Source organism: Crocodylus porosus, unplaced genomic scaffold (assembly GCF_001723895.1).
Source record: "Crocodylus porosus isolate Cpor-Errol unplaced genomic scaffold, CroPor_comp1, whole genome shotgun sequence".
Taxonomy (NCBI): Eukaryota; Metazoa; Chordata; order Crocodylia; family Crocodylidae; genus Crocodylus; species Crocodylus porosus.
In genome coordinates this window covers 25090138-25104453 of record NW_017728917.1, presented here as the reverse complement: position 1 = coordinate 25104453, position 14316 = coordinate 25090138, and the positions used below count along the sequence as shown (strand labels likewise).

At 41.9% G+C, this 14316-nt stretch overlaps 1 protein-coding gene across 1 annotated transcript in view; it reads right to left on the bottom strand.

Moving 5' to 3' along the window:
- Window positions 1–14316, bottom strand: part of FGD3 (FYVE, RhoGEF and PH domain containing 3) — a 177106-nt gene that overhangs the window by 157747 nt on the left and 5043 nt on the right. The window lies entirely within an intron of this gene.

The window sequence follows — 14316 nt, the reverse complement described above, 5'->3', positions numbered from 1 at the left end:
CTACTTCACTGTCAGGGTGGCTAGGATCTGGAACCAACTTCCAAGAGAAGTGGTGCTGGCTCCTACCCTGGGGGTCTTTAAAAGAAGGCTAGATGAACACCTGGCCAGGGTCATTTAACCCAGTACCCTTTCCTGCCACAGCAAGGGGTCGGACTTGATGATCTTCTCAGGTCCCTTCCAACCCTACCAACTATGAAACTATGAAACCATCTCCTGCTGTTCTTGCTATATCTCCTGTTCTTCTCTGCTCCTGTCTTCCCCCTGGCCTTGTTCCTCTGCCTGTTACTTTCTTTGCTACTTTCACTGTTGCTCCCATCTTCTTCAGTCTTTCTTGTCTGCTTCTCTACCTTTTTTCACTGTCCTGCTGTCTCTAGATTTTCTTTTTCACTCTTCATTTCAATTTTCCACCTCCTGGTCACTTGCCTCCACTGCCACTGTTTTGAACTTTGGGTTTGCCTTGTTACATCCCGACACTCCGTTCATGCCTGACCTTAAGGCATTGATCAGACTTTCAGCTGATCATCTGATCTTAACCAAAGAAGCTGAGAAAATGCTGATGGGAACCTATCCAGGTTAGTGCAACCCAGCTGAATAAGCTATGTGGTAGTGATCATTGCACTCAGTCCCTTGCAGTCATGGTGAGCCACTACACTGCATACATTTTAACTTCCTCTTCAATCCCAAAGCTGAGCTGCATCTTTTCCTTCCCATTTCCTGTTTCTTCACCAGCCTTAAATATCTGCAAAACATCACTGAACAGTGGCCCAAACAGTTCACCCAGAATCGCTGTTTTACTTCCTCTCTCAGCCTATAAGCACATGATTAGTGTGGCCCTGCTCTCTATTAGATGGAGCTAAATCAGGTTGCCCTGAACCTCCTCTACACATAGTTTTTTGGAGGATCCCAGGACTCATGGCAAGAACACCTGCTTGCAGTCATGAGTGGGGGCTATTTAGCACATGGATCCTTTTTATCTAGAGTACACACACTAAGCATTGCTGAGCTGTGGGGTCACCATGGCTTGAAATGCTGTTGTCTCTTTTGGGGCCCAGCCCAATGAACTAGATGGCAAAATCATGAGCCTTTTGGATATCCATAATAATAAACAAATTACTACAAGCATGTTTATTTCAAAGTCGGTGTTTTCAAAATTTTCCTCTCGTTTCTATGCACTCAAGGACAGCAAGGTCTGATGGGAAAGGGATCAGAGGAAAGCAGTTCAGGTGGGATGAGAGCAAGGGGGCCACCTGACACCTCCCCAGGTTTATTTTCCCTGCTGTAGCAGTGGGAGGAGAACAATTTAAGGCAAACCTCCAATTATTAGAATCTATGCCTGGAAAATTATAACAAATGTATATATTTTCCATATACAAAATCTACTTATTGGGGGGTCATTTTATAGTTAGGGTCATCTCCTATTCAAGTAAATATAGTGCATGTTATTTAGTTAGTCTGTAAAGGTGCCTATCTACCCTGCCTTCTGACTGACCTCTGACTAACATGGCTAACTACCTCTCTCTGCTTAGGGCATGCCCAGACACATATAAAGCATTTCAAACTCCACCTTTTTGAAGCATTTTTAAATGTGTTGTGCTTAAGCAGTATAAGTTTGCAGCATCTTGTACCTGAAGTGACAGTTCAGAACTATCTCTTTTTCACCAGTGGTCATTTTGATATGGTTCTGGCTGATTTGTAGCCCTGCAACACTGCGCATCGTCTGTCCACTCATTTTATTATAGCACTTTAAAGTTATTTAGAGTACAATAAACATTATGTATTTTCAAGCCCCTAGAAACAAAGCAGTTTTAAAGTTCAAAAGTCACCCACTATATTCACTCAAAGCACAACTTTTTTGGGGAAGTTTCCTTTTGGAAATAGAACATTCTTTGCTTCATGTAAGTAATAAATATAGTAGTAACATTTGAAAGTAAGCCTCAACCATTTTCAAATTGGGCAAGGCTGAACAGAAAATTTACTTTTCCTCATTTGAACATAATTTGATATCCCTCCTCAAAATGCAAACAGATGGAGTTTGATGTGATCTTGCTCTTAGTGAAAGTACAGGGGCTCTGCCAGTGAATAAAGAAGCAAGAACAGGCTCAACAGCCATTTGTACCCCATTTGCCTCAATGAGGTGAATGTCAAAGGGTAATTGGGATCATTTAAATGCTAAACATTAAGCTGAGGCATTTAAATGCTAACATTAAATTGAGGCTATTTTCTTTCTGTGGGTGCATCTACATGTGTATAACGTGCCAGAGTCTGTTGCTCCCAGGTGCCACGTTTACACATGCACCCGGGACCACAGCACACTAAGCCAAGTCAGAACAGCCCCAGATGGCAGAGGGCCTGGGGGGAGAAGAGGGGGAACCAGTCTGCCAGCCTAGGGCTGCTCTGACCCAGCTAAATGTGCGGCAGAGGAGCTGGCTGCGGAATGAGGGTGCTTCAATGTGGGACTAGCCAGCAAGCAGCCCCCACATTTAAGCACCCCCATGTTCCAGCCAGCCAGGTCAGCATCTACTTGTGTGCTGCTGTGCACAAAAAACTCTGCAGCAGGATAGTACTTGTGTTCCTGCAGCCTAATAGGGCTGCAAGTGTTGATGCTGAGATATTTAATGCAGAGCTAATTAGACAACTCCGCAGTAAGCTTCTGGTATAGATGTTCTGTGTGTTTGTATTATAAAACAAAGAATTTAGCAGACAAAAAGTTGATGCACTATTAAAGTAGCAGAGTTTGAGGAAGAGTATAAAAGCTGAATTTCCTGTAACAACACTGGTTTAGCCATAATGCACATTCTTTATAATATTTAAGTGCAACAGCTATGTTTGTGACAGGACAAACCAGAACAAAAAATGCCAGACAGGATGAAAAGCTGCACATATGCTTGCATCTCCTGAAATTTTAACTATGTAATTTTCAACACACAGTTTAGGGAGATTTTGTGCATTAAACATTCCCACAAACATTAGTTTATAAAATGCACAGGTTGAACCATTTGAGAGGTAACCAAAAAGATTAATTTATCATCACATTTCTTGTAATAGAAATAAGAAGTTAAAACAGAAACAAAAAGCCCTGTCATGAGAAAATTTACTAAAATTATTTCCAAAGGATGCTCTTCCCTGAGTAATAATTTACACATTTTGACATGCAAGTGACTCTTACCAGGTATGAACCACTGCCACGTGGGATGATCTCACTACAGTAGCATTTGTGTATTACTGCTCTAAGTACAGTTTTCATCTAGATTCTTCTCCAATGGATCCTGAACTCTTATTAAGTAGCCCTATTCAAACATGGTTCTAAGTAGTTTTTAGTAGCCTTTGCAGGTTTTTCCTGCTTGTCTAAAAATTATACTTAAAACATTTAACATTTTGTTGAAAAAGCTAAATCACTGTTATTTATACCAAGACAGTGCCCAGAGGCTTCTGTTACAGTCAGCACTCCACTGTAACAGACACTACATAAACAAGGACACAACACCGTCTGTACCCTTGATAGCTGGTGAAAGTTTAGGTCCCACGCTTGGAGATGGTATGCAGGTCCCATAATGTTCAGTGGGATTACTCACAAGAGTCAAATTAGACAGGTAAGTGACAGTTTAGCTGATTTACAAACCTAGGACCCACTAAAAGTCAATGGGAAGTGGGCTACTAAATTCTTTTGCTACTTAAAAAGTTACCCAGGGTTGATTATGTATTTTCAGAGGACCTCAACCAAGACTTCTTCCTGAAATTATTTTTGGCTGTAGTGTCCAAACTATATTTAGACCCCCAGATTGTTCACCTGTTGTAAATTGTTTGTTCGATATTTGAAAGAAAGAAAACTAACAGTTTTGATAATCTGGCTGTAGGATTTGGATCCCATTCTGAAAGAAGTCCAATGTTAGAATGCATTTTAATTTATGTACATGAATTACAAATGTCCAAAGAATGCAGGCCAACACAGCTACCTCTGAACACACAGTAACAAGCCCCAAATGCAATATTGGAGTTGCTGCATGAATGTGCAAGATATTCCCAAATTCTGTTTTATCAAAACAAAAGCCATTTAGCCGTCAGTACTATTCGCAGTCTGTCTCTAGTCTCAACATGCCATGACCTAAATATTCACTGACTAGCACTCTTAGATGTTTTAACTCCTTAAGGGCCCAATCCTACATGGTTCTGCATATCTCCCTATGCCAAATGCTGAGTTCTTCTTGAGCAGGACTCAAAATGAAAGGCAAGGTGCTCAATTCCTTCCAGGAAGACATTTAAGCACCTTGCAGGAGTAGGCTCTGAAGTCCTTTGACACTCTACAGTAGGACTTCCCAAAGTGTTTGAAACAATGAACTACTGTCAAGTCTCAGAATGCTTCATGCACTACCATGTACTCATATCTTCACACATTTATTTGAAAGGAGAAGGGAAGCTAGTGTAGTCCACAGACCAGCTTGGATAACTCACCAAGGACAACTACATAGCCCCATAACGACAGTTTTGGGTACTTAGGTACAGTTTATGATTCGGTATTGCCTGCACTAACATTTGGAGCAAGCTCAATAGGGCTGCAGTTGGGCAGAACACAGGTATGCATGTAAGGGCAGGCAAGCCCCAAAATATTAGCTGGTGAAAGCAGTTGGAAGCACTGGGCTAGATGTGTTAGGGGACCAGGTCATGGGCAGTTTGGTGCAGGAATTGGGTCTCTGAGGAAGGGATGAGGGTCCAAAAGCTAATTTTCAGATCTGGAGAGAGAAGCTGGAGGAGTGTCTATAATACAAGTTGGGGTCAGAATTCAGAAGGTCACAAGCCAAATTACGAAGTCCAGGAAAGAGAAACCCATAGGGGAAAGTCCAAACACAGGGCCAAGCCAGAGGTCAGGAACCAGAACACAGATCTGCAGGCAAATCCAAAGCTGAAGTTCAAGGAAAAGCCAAAAGCCAGGGTCAGGAGCCAGGAAAACCAGAGACCTTGAGAGTGAGAGGGGGCTGCCGCATTAGACCAAGTTGGAACTGCTGTCTGGTTTGGAAACCCACAGCCCCAACTGGTACCAAATGGACGGACAGCACTCCCAGCAGCCAACCAGGATGCTACCAGTGTCTAAAGTGGGGCAGAGTTTGTTAGCTGAGGCCTTACTACAGGTGTGCCTGCCCAGGTACTTGGCCCAGGTTAACCTGCCTGATCAGAGTCCCTGACAGATTGCGCCCCAATAGAGTGGGTGCAGGTAGGCAGAGAGAAGGGATTAAGGACTTTCCTACTGTTCTGTGGTGCACTTGGATACTGATCTTAACAGTGGCCCTACTACTCTGCAACATGTTAGCACTGCTGCTAGGCTGCTCAGAAAGAAGAACTAAAGAAAAGAAGCTATGAGGTAGGCAGCATGCAGAGAGATGTGCAGGGTATGTCTTACTGCTGCCTAATGGAGATGTGGGTCTTGTGGAAACATTTTAATTGTCAGACGTGAACAAGTCAATACCATTGATCTTTTCACAGAAAAATTTTGAATATTTTTTATTCAGAAATGTTGAAACAATTTGGTCTCATATTCAAACACCATCCCCCACTCCAGCTTCGTGGTACTTCCAGGGATCTGTAGCTTGAGTCTCTCATTTCCCCGTTCTCCTCTACAACTTGGAGAGAAAGCTGTAATACTGCTTGCATGATGTGCCACAGTCAAGATGGACCACTACAGTTCATCTAGGGACAAGATGACAATGAGTTATGGAAGATGCAATTTAGTCAGGGAGCCCAGAGGGGATCTAAAGACAAGAAGCACATGGTCTACAACTCCCATGATACACCAGGGCAAGTCAGACAGAGAACGGAGCCTTGAAATGACCTAAAAGTAAAATTCAGTGTGTAAGGCCTCAAGGGATCATTAGACCACCTTATCAATCCTCCTCTATATGGCAGACAATGACACTGCATTCAGTTTACTCTGCATAGAGCCCAATAACCTGGTATTTAGTTAAAACACAACTTCCTGAAACACATCTGTCCTTGGAATTTACAACGGCAAAAGACAGAGAATTCATCACCTCTTCCTATTGGAAATCTTCTACCTTTAGTACCCAGTATTTTCCCCTTAAGTCCATGTAATCACTGTAAGTCAGTCATCACTCAGTCTTCGGATAAGCTAAAACAGACTCATCCTTTTAAGTCTCTTATTAAGAGACATTTCCCCAAGCCTTTTAATAATTTTGTGGATCTTTTCTGCACCCTCACTGTTTTTACTACCTTTTTTAAAACTGTGAATGTCAGAATGATACAGCCCCATTCCCTCCAATGCCACACAGAGAGAAAATCATCCCCTACGCCTAGTCACTACTCTCTTCCTAAGGACCTCACATATGAATCCATTCATCCTTTTGCTGCTCAAGTGCCCTTTCTCTCTTATGTGTCTCCTTTTCCTGCCTCCCTCAGCATCTTGTATTGCTCAGTTGAGAAGAATAGTGCCAAAACAGTTTCTTCTGCTCTGAAGTGCTCTGGCCTAAGTCTCTGCTCTGCTCCACCACTGATCCTGCTCCCTTCAGCTCAGCTGGGGTCACAAGCAACCAAATTATTTATACACTTAAAAACATCTTAAATCATTTTAACCATCCCACTCAGCCCTTGCTTCCTCCACCCAGAAAACATTAACAAAATAAAAGAAACCATGAATTTATAGGTTAAATCCTTCTGATGATTAAAAACATTTTAAAGCAAACTACAGCTACACTTTGAAAACACCACAACTCTGCCTGAATTATATCACACACCCCCCAACACTCCTTAAGCCTTGGTAGGAGATCCATAAGCTAATATTTTTTAAAGATTGGTTTCTTTCTGTATATACTATGGGAAGACTGAAAAAAATCAGAATTTCACAGGGAGGTAGTTGCAACCTTGACTATTATGTGCTTCACGATGAAGTATGACATATTACTCAGCAACTGAAACCAAACTGCACTGTCTCCCCACCCCCTTTCCACTCCCTTAGAAACCTCAAAGAGAAAAGGTTTCTCCCTCATAACTAGTGACTAAGAGTCAATAACGGTGGGCTCTCTCTGCAGCACCACCACTGCCACACTATTACAGAGGGAGCAATTTAAATCTCCAGAGCTGCCATGAATCTTGCTGCCGTGCATCTTGTATGACATTCATGTATTTAGCAGCATAGTCACACCTGCCCCAGCCCATCCAGATCCTCATGCATCCAATAACCCTGTCTCAAGAGGCCACTTCTGTGCATATTCTGTAAGCAGGGCATGATGGATCAACAGCTGGGGAAAGCAAGGAAATAGCATCAGCACTGAACATGGTCCTCCAAGTAGTTCAAGGGTGCTGTACATGTCAATTGTCCCAGCCAACCAGCTGTCTTGGATTTGCCACATACAATCCCGCATCTAACCAGCCACCCTAGTTCCTTCCCCATCGCTAAGCTCCTCTAATCCCCACACTGACCAACAAGGACCTCCCATCACCTACTTAAAAGCATTGGAGTGAACCCTGCTCTAGTCTACTCCCCTCTCCCCCTCACCGAACACCCATGGTATGCATGAACGCATAAAGCTAGGATGCAGAAACGTGTTCCCACATGGAAGAAGAGATCAACAAGAAGCTACATGGGAATCAGTAATCAATCATAGAGTTCTGCATCTCAGCCCGACATCACTTCTACATCCACAGACCCCAGATCTCTGGGGCTCCCACAACTAGTAGAGGGAACAAATCTCATTTCCAGGCCTGGGAAGAAGAGAAGCCCCAAGTACATGTCTCCCAGCTTCTGACTCTCAAAAGACAAATTTTTTCAAGATATCTAGCTACACAGATTATCCCCTCACAATGTAATGCATCCACCCAATGCTATCCACATCCATGTACTCCATTAGACCCTTCTTGAAAAACATATCTAATCACTGACTTATCTCTACGTTTTTTTGGTGTTGGGTTCAGTTGAATGCTTCTCTCAGGAATCAAAGGACTTTCAGCCATGCCACCATCAGTACAGCAGGTGCCAGAGCCATGAAAATGTCACTAAATAAAAACAAATGAATAAAAGCAATAGACCACGTGCAAAGAAGCATGCCACAACTGTCTGGTTGCTTAAGAGAAGAAGCCAAATCCTGCAGAGCTCACAATAACCTCTTGTTGATGTCACTGGGAGTATTGCTTGGGAGCTAAATGAAGCCCTGCATTGTTTTCCCAATTTAAAAATTATTATTTGATTTCAGGAGTGCTGTGCCCCTCCCCCCCACTCTTCCCCATAACATCAAAACAAACTAACAAACTGTGGGTAGCTAAGAAGAAAACCTCACAAACTTGTCATCATTTTTTTCATGTTGAGCATGTATGGCAATAACTAAAAGACAAAAACCCCCTCTGACAGTTCTACATCTACCTTCTGAATTACCTTTCTTCAGACTGGTTTGTGCACCTCTTTTATTTGAGGTTACAATAGTATTATTTTAGGTTATAGTAGTGTTTCGTGAGGCTCATGTGTTTGTTCTTGAAAGATGTCAGAGGGGTACAATTCTTCTACCCACTTTTTTTTTATTTGAAGGTGATGACTGCAAAAATTGGGAACCTAGATTTCTCTATACCATGTTCTTCATAAACAGCTGAAAAATGTGTGCTGATAATTATCTGTCTGTATCACATTAACTTCCCTTCAGAGCTAAAACGATTACCCCTTACAGCCTATACAAATACCACTATTGTGCATGCTGTGTACATCCTTATATGTTATATACTTTATTTACTGTAGCATATTCAAATGTATATAAAAGCACCATCCCTTCCACCCCAAGAGCCATGCTAAAGGGAGCTGGGCAGAGGTACAGGGTGGCACAGGGCTTGTACCACAAGAGGCATATTGATCTGGGGGGATCCCAAGGATTTATGAGTCAGCCCCTTTGTTTCCCCAGAGGAAGAATCCTGCCATCCAGCAGAAGAATGTGAAGCAAACTCACTCTGTAAAGGAACGTAAGGATGCTTCTTGCGTCCTACAGTTCCTTCCTCAAGTGGGAGTTCTCCTATCATGGACACATCTGATCCAAGGTCTTTACATGACATTCTACATTCTAATATGATAGTATCCTGCCAGTGAATCCCTTGGACAACCTGACAAGGAAAAATAGAACAGAATATAGTATCTCATAAAAACAGAATCCAGTAAAGGACACGGTGCTGCAACATCTAAGTTGTAGGTGCCTGGGTCCCATAATGAAATCCAAAGCCTCTGTTAGAACCTCTGTGAACACTGCCTAAGCAGAGTTAGGTCTCTCTGTGGGATCCTGAACAGCCAGCACACTGAGTGGGAAGCATTCAATGTACAGCTGCCTAAAGCTAACCCATGAGGAAGCTGTGAAGACAGGCTTGCATCTTAAACCTAGCCGCACAGACACATCATTCAAGACTACAAGATGATGCCTCCATCTACACGAGTACCAATGCCCCAGAGCCCTCTCTCTGAGGTGGACACCTACACTCTTCTTTCCAAAAAAGAAAGCAGAACAGGACTAAAAGCCCTTTTTTTAAAATAAGGAGAATATGATGCCTTCTTATACAGTACCCTTGGGATTAGAGCACTTTCCCAGGATGAGGAAGTCCTGGATTACAATTCCTACCTTTGATTCAAGGCATTCAGATTTACATGTCCCATCTGATAACAGAGTGCTCTTAATACCAGGCTATGGGCAACTCTGGGACATCTCTTCCTCCAGCTTTCTGCAAAAGAAAGGGGCAGCTATTACAGCATTTTGCCAGGAGCATAACTTGTCTTCACATATTGGGCATGTCCTAAGAAGACCACATGTAGCCAGCCCCACAGACACTTAGGCAGAGAAACACTATCCTAGAGCTCTATCGGCCTTAGGCATGAGCTAGACAGAAAGCTGCTTGGACCTATCACTTCTGCATAAGAGCGGAAGTAGACCTCTCAGGGGCCAAGAGAACTTTAATGTCTCAAATAGTGTTATGGAGTTGAGGTGACTCCATAGTTAGCCAGGAATCAGGGTTTTTTCATCACCTTGGACCGAGACACCTAAATCCCATTTCAGGTACTTATGTTCTTCATTAAATCTGGCCCCACATCTAGGGACAATTATATAAGTTATTTGTATAGGGTTTCATCAATAAACCTTAAGAACAATTTATTTTAAAAAGCAGGATATTTTTATAAAAAAGGTCAGACCCACAAATACTACATGTTCTTTCTCCATCCATACCAGGAAATGTGTTAATAAGGATTCAGAGCAACAGAACAAAAAAAAAAAGGAGAAAACATTTCTGAAACAAGGTCCAGTGTTGTCATGGTGACTCCAAAGCCATTATGTACTTCAGACCACATTTCAAGGAAAACTACATTTTTACCCTCCATGAAATAAAAAAAAAAAAAAGTAAAATCCTGCCAGTTTGTTGCAATGAAAATATCAACAGACTTATTTGATCATGTGTCATTAACAGATTTAATCAATGCTATTATGCTATCTGATTCATGTATTTGGAGAACATGACAGATAATGAATACAGAATTAAAAAATCTCTTTAACTGTCCATTTACCACATATGAAGAGGACACTATTTAGAACATTTCTTACCATTATAGTATCAAAACCATCTTTCTTGGTTTATGCTTTTAGAATACCTTATAAATGAGCAACTATGAAAACAACCTTTTATTCTTCCAGTTTTGCAGATGTTGCTTGGAAATAATTACCTTTATTTAGGAGGACTGCTGATTCCACATACTACTGATGTACAACATAGCAAAAAAATACCCTTTCCCTGCTTAAAATATAAAAGAGCTGCTGAAGAGCTCCATGTGAATCTTCCGTGGAAACAGATTTCAACAAGCATGGACCGCAGAGACCATAAAATCCATCTAGCTCATTCAAGCAGGATGCACAGAGAACAGTACACTCCCAATTGCTCGTATTCAAAACACATTGTTGAATGCTACTGAATATGCCCACTTCTGCACCGATAAAAGATACACTCAGAGATTTGGCATCTGTTAAAACACCATTTTCTACACGATACCTGAAAAGACATTAAAAGAATCCACGAGAAAATGAGATTTGCGGCAGATCACAGCATGAGAGCTTACCAGCAGTTCACCAGCGGAGCCTGGCCAGCCATCTGCCCATTTTTCCTTGAAGCTGTTTCAGGCAATGGCCAGTTCCCTTTACAGAAAGATAATTCTGATAGCCCCCACCCCTCCAGTTAATCAATTAATCAATTCATGAAGCAAGATTGTTTTTCCTTACTAAGCAGCGAATGAACAGTAGGTCATTTGAAGGATACTTGGTCCTTTCCGCTTTAGGAACTCTGAAATAATAACTGTCCATCCAAATTCAGCTTTTTTCCCCTTCATTCAAAGCTGTAGGAATACATGGAGCCCTTGACAATGCCAGCTTGCATGATGAAAGAGCAAAAGTAGTTTTCAGCCTGCAGAATGCCTTGGAAGGGTTACCATGGAAATAAATGTGGAAAGGGGTGGGGGCTTGTCTGATGACAAATGCTGCAACTAAATGGAGACAAGCTTAAAAGGCAGGCTGAATGGGGGCTGTACAACAGAGGAAGGCTGGGGAAGAAAATGTGTCTTACCACTACTAACAAAATGACACCTGTGCTTGCTTTCATTTTCAATTAATGTGATAGAAACCAGAGTGTGTGGGGTTTGTGTGTTGGTTGTTGGGTTTTGTTTTTTGTTTTTTTTTACATAAAAATAAAGTTCTCTGGGAAACAAAAGGCAATGCCATTTGGAACAGCTGCTTTAGGAGAGCTTTCCCAGAGACATTAGTAACAACCAAAGACCTGAAAGGAGTTTATTTGCATATTTTGCATTTTCACAATGAGGAATTAGTGTTTAAATTAAACAAAAAAACAGGTTGGTGAGGATGAACCTGTTGCAGCACTAAGGAGACTCTAATTAGGATACAGGAAGGTTTGGGATCGATTATCTTATTAATACGCAGGTAGTATTTCAATTACTGATGATCAACATGAATATTTGGAAATTGTTTAGGAAACAGATTACATTAGTGACTATGCTTCTATTAATAGACTCTAGAAAAAACAAAATGCAGAAAATGAGGTTGCAAAAGTCAATGCTATGTCACAGCCCTAACCTGTCTGCAATGAACGAGAGCAGGTCTTGAAATATTATAATAACTATGCTCACCCATGCTGGGTTTTGTCAGAATTTCCATTAAAAGTCAACCAAAAATAGTGTATGCTCGATTGAAACCTGGCAGAGAAATCTCAGCGCAGGGGGCTAATACAATTTAAATTTTGTGGTTTCAGGCACTGTCTGCATTTCTAAAATTCAAAAATAGCTTGGAGACAGTATTTGGAGTCCATTAATTTAGAAAGATGGAGCCAAAACTCTGCTCTCACACATATGAATGCAATCTCCACTGAGTGCTGTTATTATCATTATGAAGTTGCCCTGAATAATGAAGAATCAGAAAAGAAAAGAAGTTCCAGAACACACACAGTAATTGATTCAATACTTACTTTTTCAACACTTGTGAGCAGGTGTCAAAAACTCTGTAAGACATCCAGTTCATCAACACTATTTTTAGGATTTGTTTTCTTTCAATTTGGTGCAACTGGTTATGAGCATGCTGCCAAGTGTTTACATCTTCATTCAGCAACCCTAAGTTCTAAACCAGTGGCTCTCAACCTTTTTAGCCTCAATGCACTGCCCAATAGAGTCAAAGCACCTCTTGGAAAATGCCAACTCTTACCTTTCACAAATTATTTAACTACAGGAAAAATAATTAGATAAATTCTTCTGTTGCAAAGAACTCAGAAAGACCACAATAGGTCAGAATGTTTTAGACACTATGAATTTCTATTGGAAATCTGTGGGTCTCTGGGTTTATCTTGTGAATCGTGTAGGTTTTTTCATATATAACAGTGCTAATATTGTGTCACCTTTTAGGCACACTTAGAAGGACCTCACAACACCATGGTTGAGAATCACTGCTCTAAACACACCCACGCTACTCCAACTCATTGGGCGGTCCTTAGCTCTCTCAACACTCATAGCATCATACAAAATTGGGGTTGGAAGGGACCTCGGGAGGCCATCGAGTCCAATCCCCTGCTCAAAGGAGGATCATTCCCAACTAGATAATCTCAGTTAAAGTTTGTCTAGCTGGGTTTTGAAAACCTCCAAGGATGCAGCTTCCACCACCTCTCTGGGTAACCTGTTCCAGTGTTTTACTACTCTCCTAGCGAGAAAACTCTTCCTACTATCTAACATAAACTTCCCTTGCTGCAACTTGAGACCATTGCTTCTTGTTCTGTCATCTGCCACCATTGAGAATAGTCTAGATCTATCCTCTTTTCAGCCACCTTCCGGTAGTGAAGGCTGCTATTAAATCCCCTTTCAGTTTCCTCTTCTCTAGACTAAATAAGCCCAGTTCCCTCAGCCTTTCCTCAGAAGTCATGCCTCTCAGCCCGTGAACCATTTTTGTTACCCTCCAGCTGACTCTTTCCAATTTGTCTGAATCCTTTCTCTAGTGAAGTGCCCAAAACTGGACACAATACTCCAGATTTGGCCTCACCAGTGCTGAATAGAGGGAAATAATCACTTCCCTCGACTTACTAAATACACACCTACCAAGGCAGCCAAGTACGCCATTAGCCTTCTTAGCAACAAAGGCGAACTGCTGGATCATATTCAGCTTATTGTCCACTGTGACCCCCACGTCTTTTTCTGCAGAGCTGCTGCCCAGTTAGTCAGTCCTTGTGAATGGGATTATTCCATCCTAAATCCAGGACTTAGCATTTGTCCTTGTTGAACCTCATGAGATTTCTTTTAGCCCAATCCTCCAATTTGTCTAGGTAAGTGAATCCTAGCCTTACCCTCCAATGCATCTTCTACTCCCCCAGGTTGGAGTCATCTGCAAACTTGCTGAGGGTGCGCTCCATAACATTTCCAGGTCATTGATGAAGACACTGAATAAAACCAGTCCCAGGACTGACCCCTGGGGCACTACACTTGATACCAGCTGCCAACTAGATACTGAACCATTGCTTACTACTCTCTGAGCCGGATGCTCCAGCCAGTTTTCTGTTCACCTGACAGCCCATTCATCCAGCCAATACTTTCTTGCCTGTGAGAATGCTGTGGGAGACCATATCAAAAGCCTTGGTAAAATCAAGGTACATCACATCCACCAGTCTTCCCAGGCCAGTCACCTCATCATATAAAGCAATCAGGTTGGTCAGGCATGACTTGCCATTAGTGAATCCATGCTGACTGGTCCTTACCACCTTTTTCTCCTCCATGTGCTTAGAAATGAATTCCTTAAGGATCTGCTTCATGATTTTTCCAGG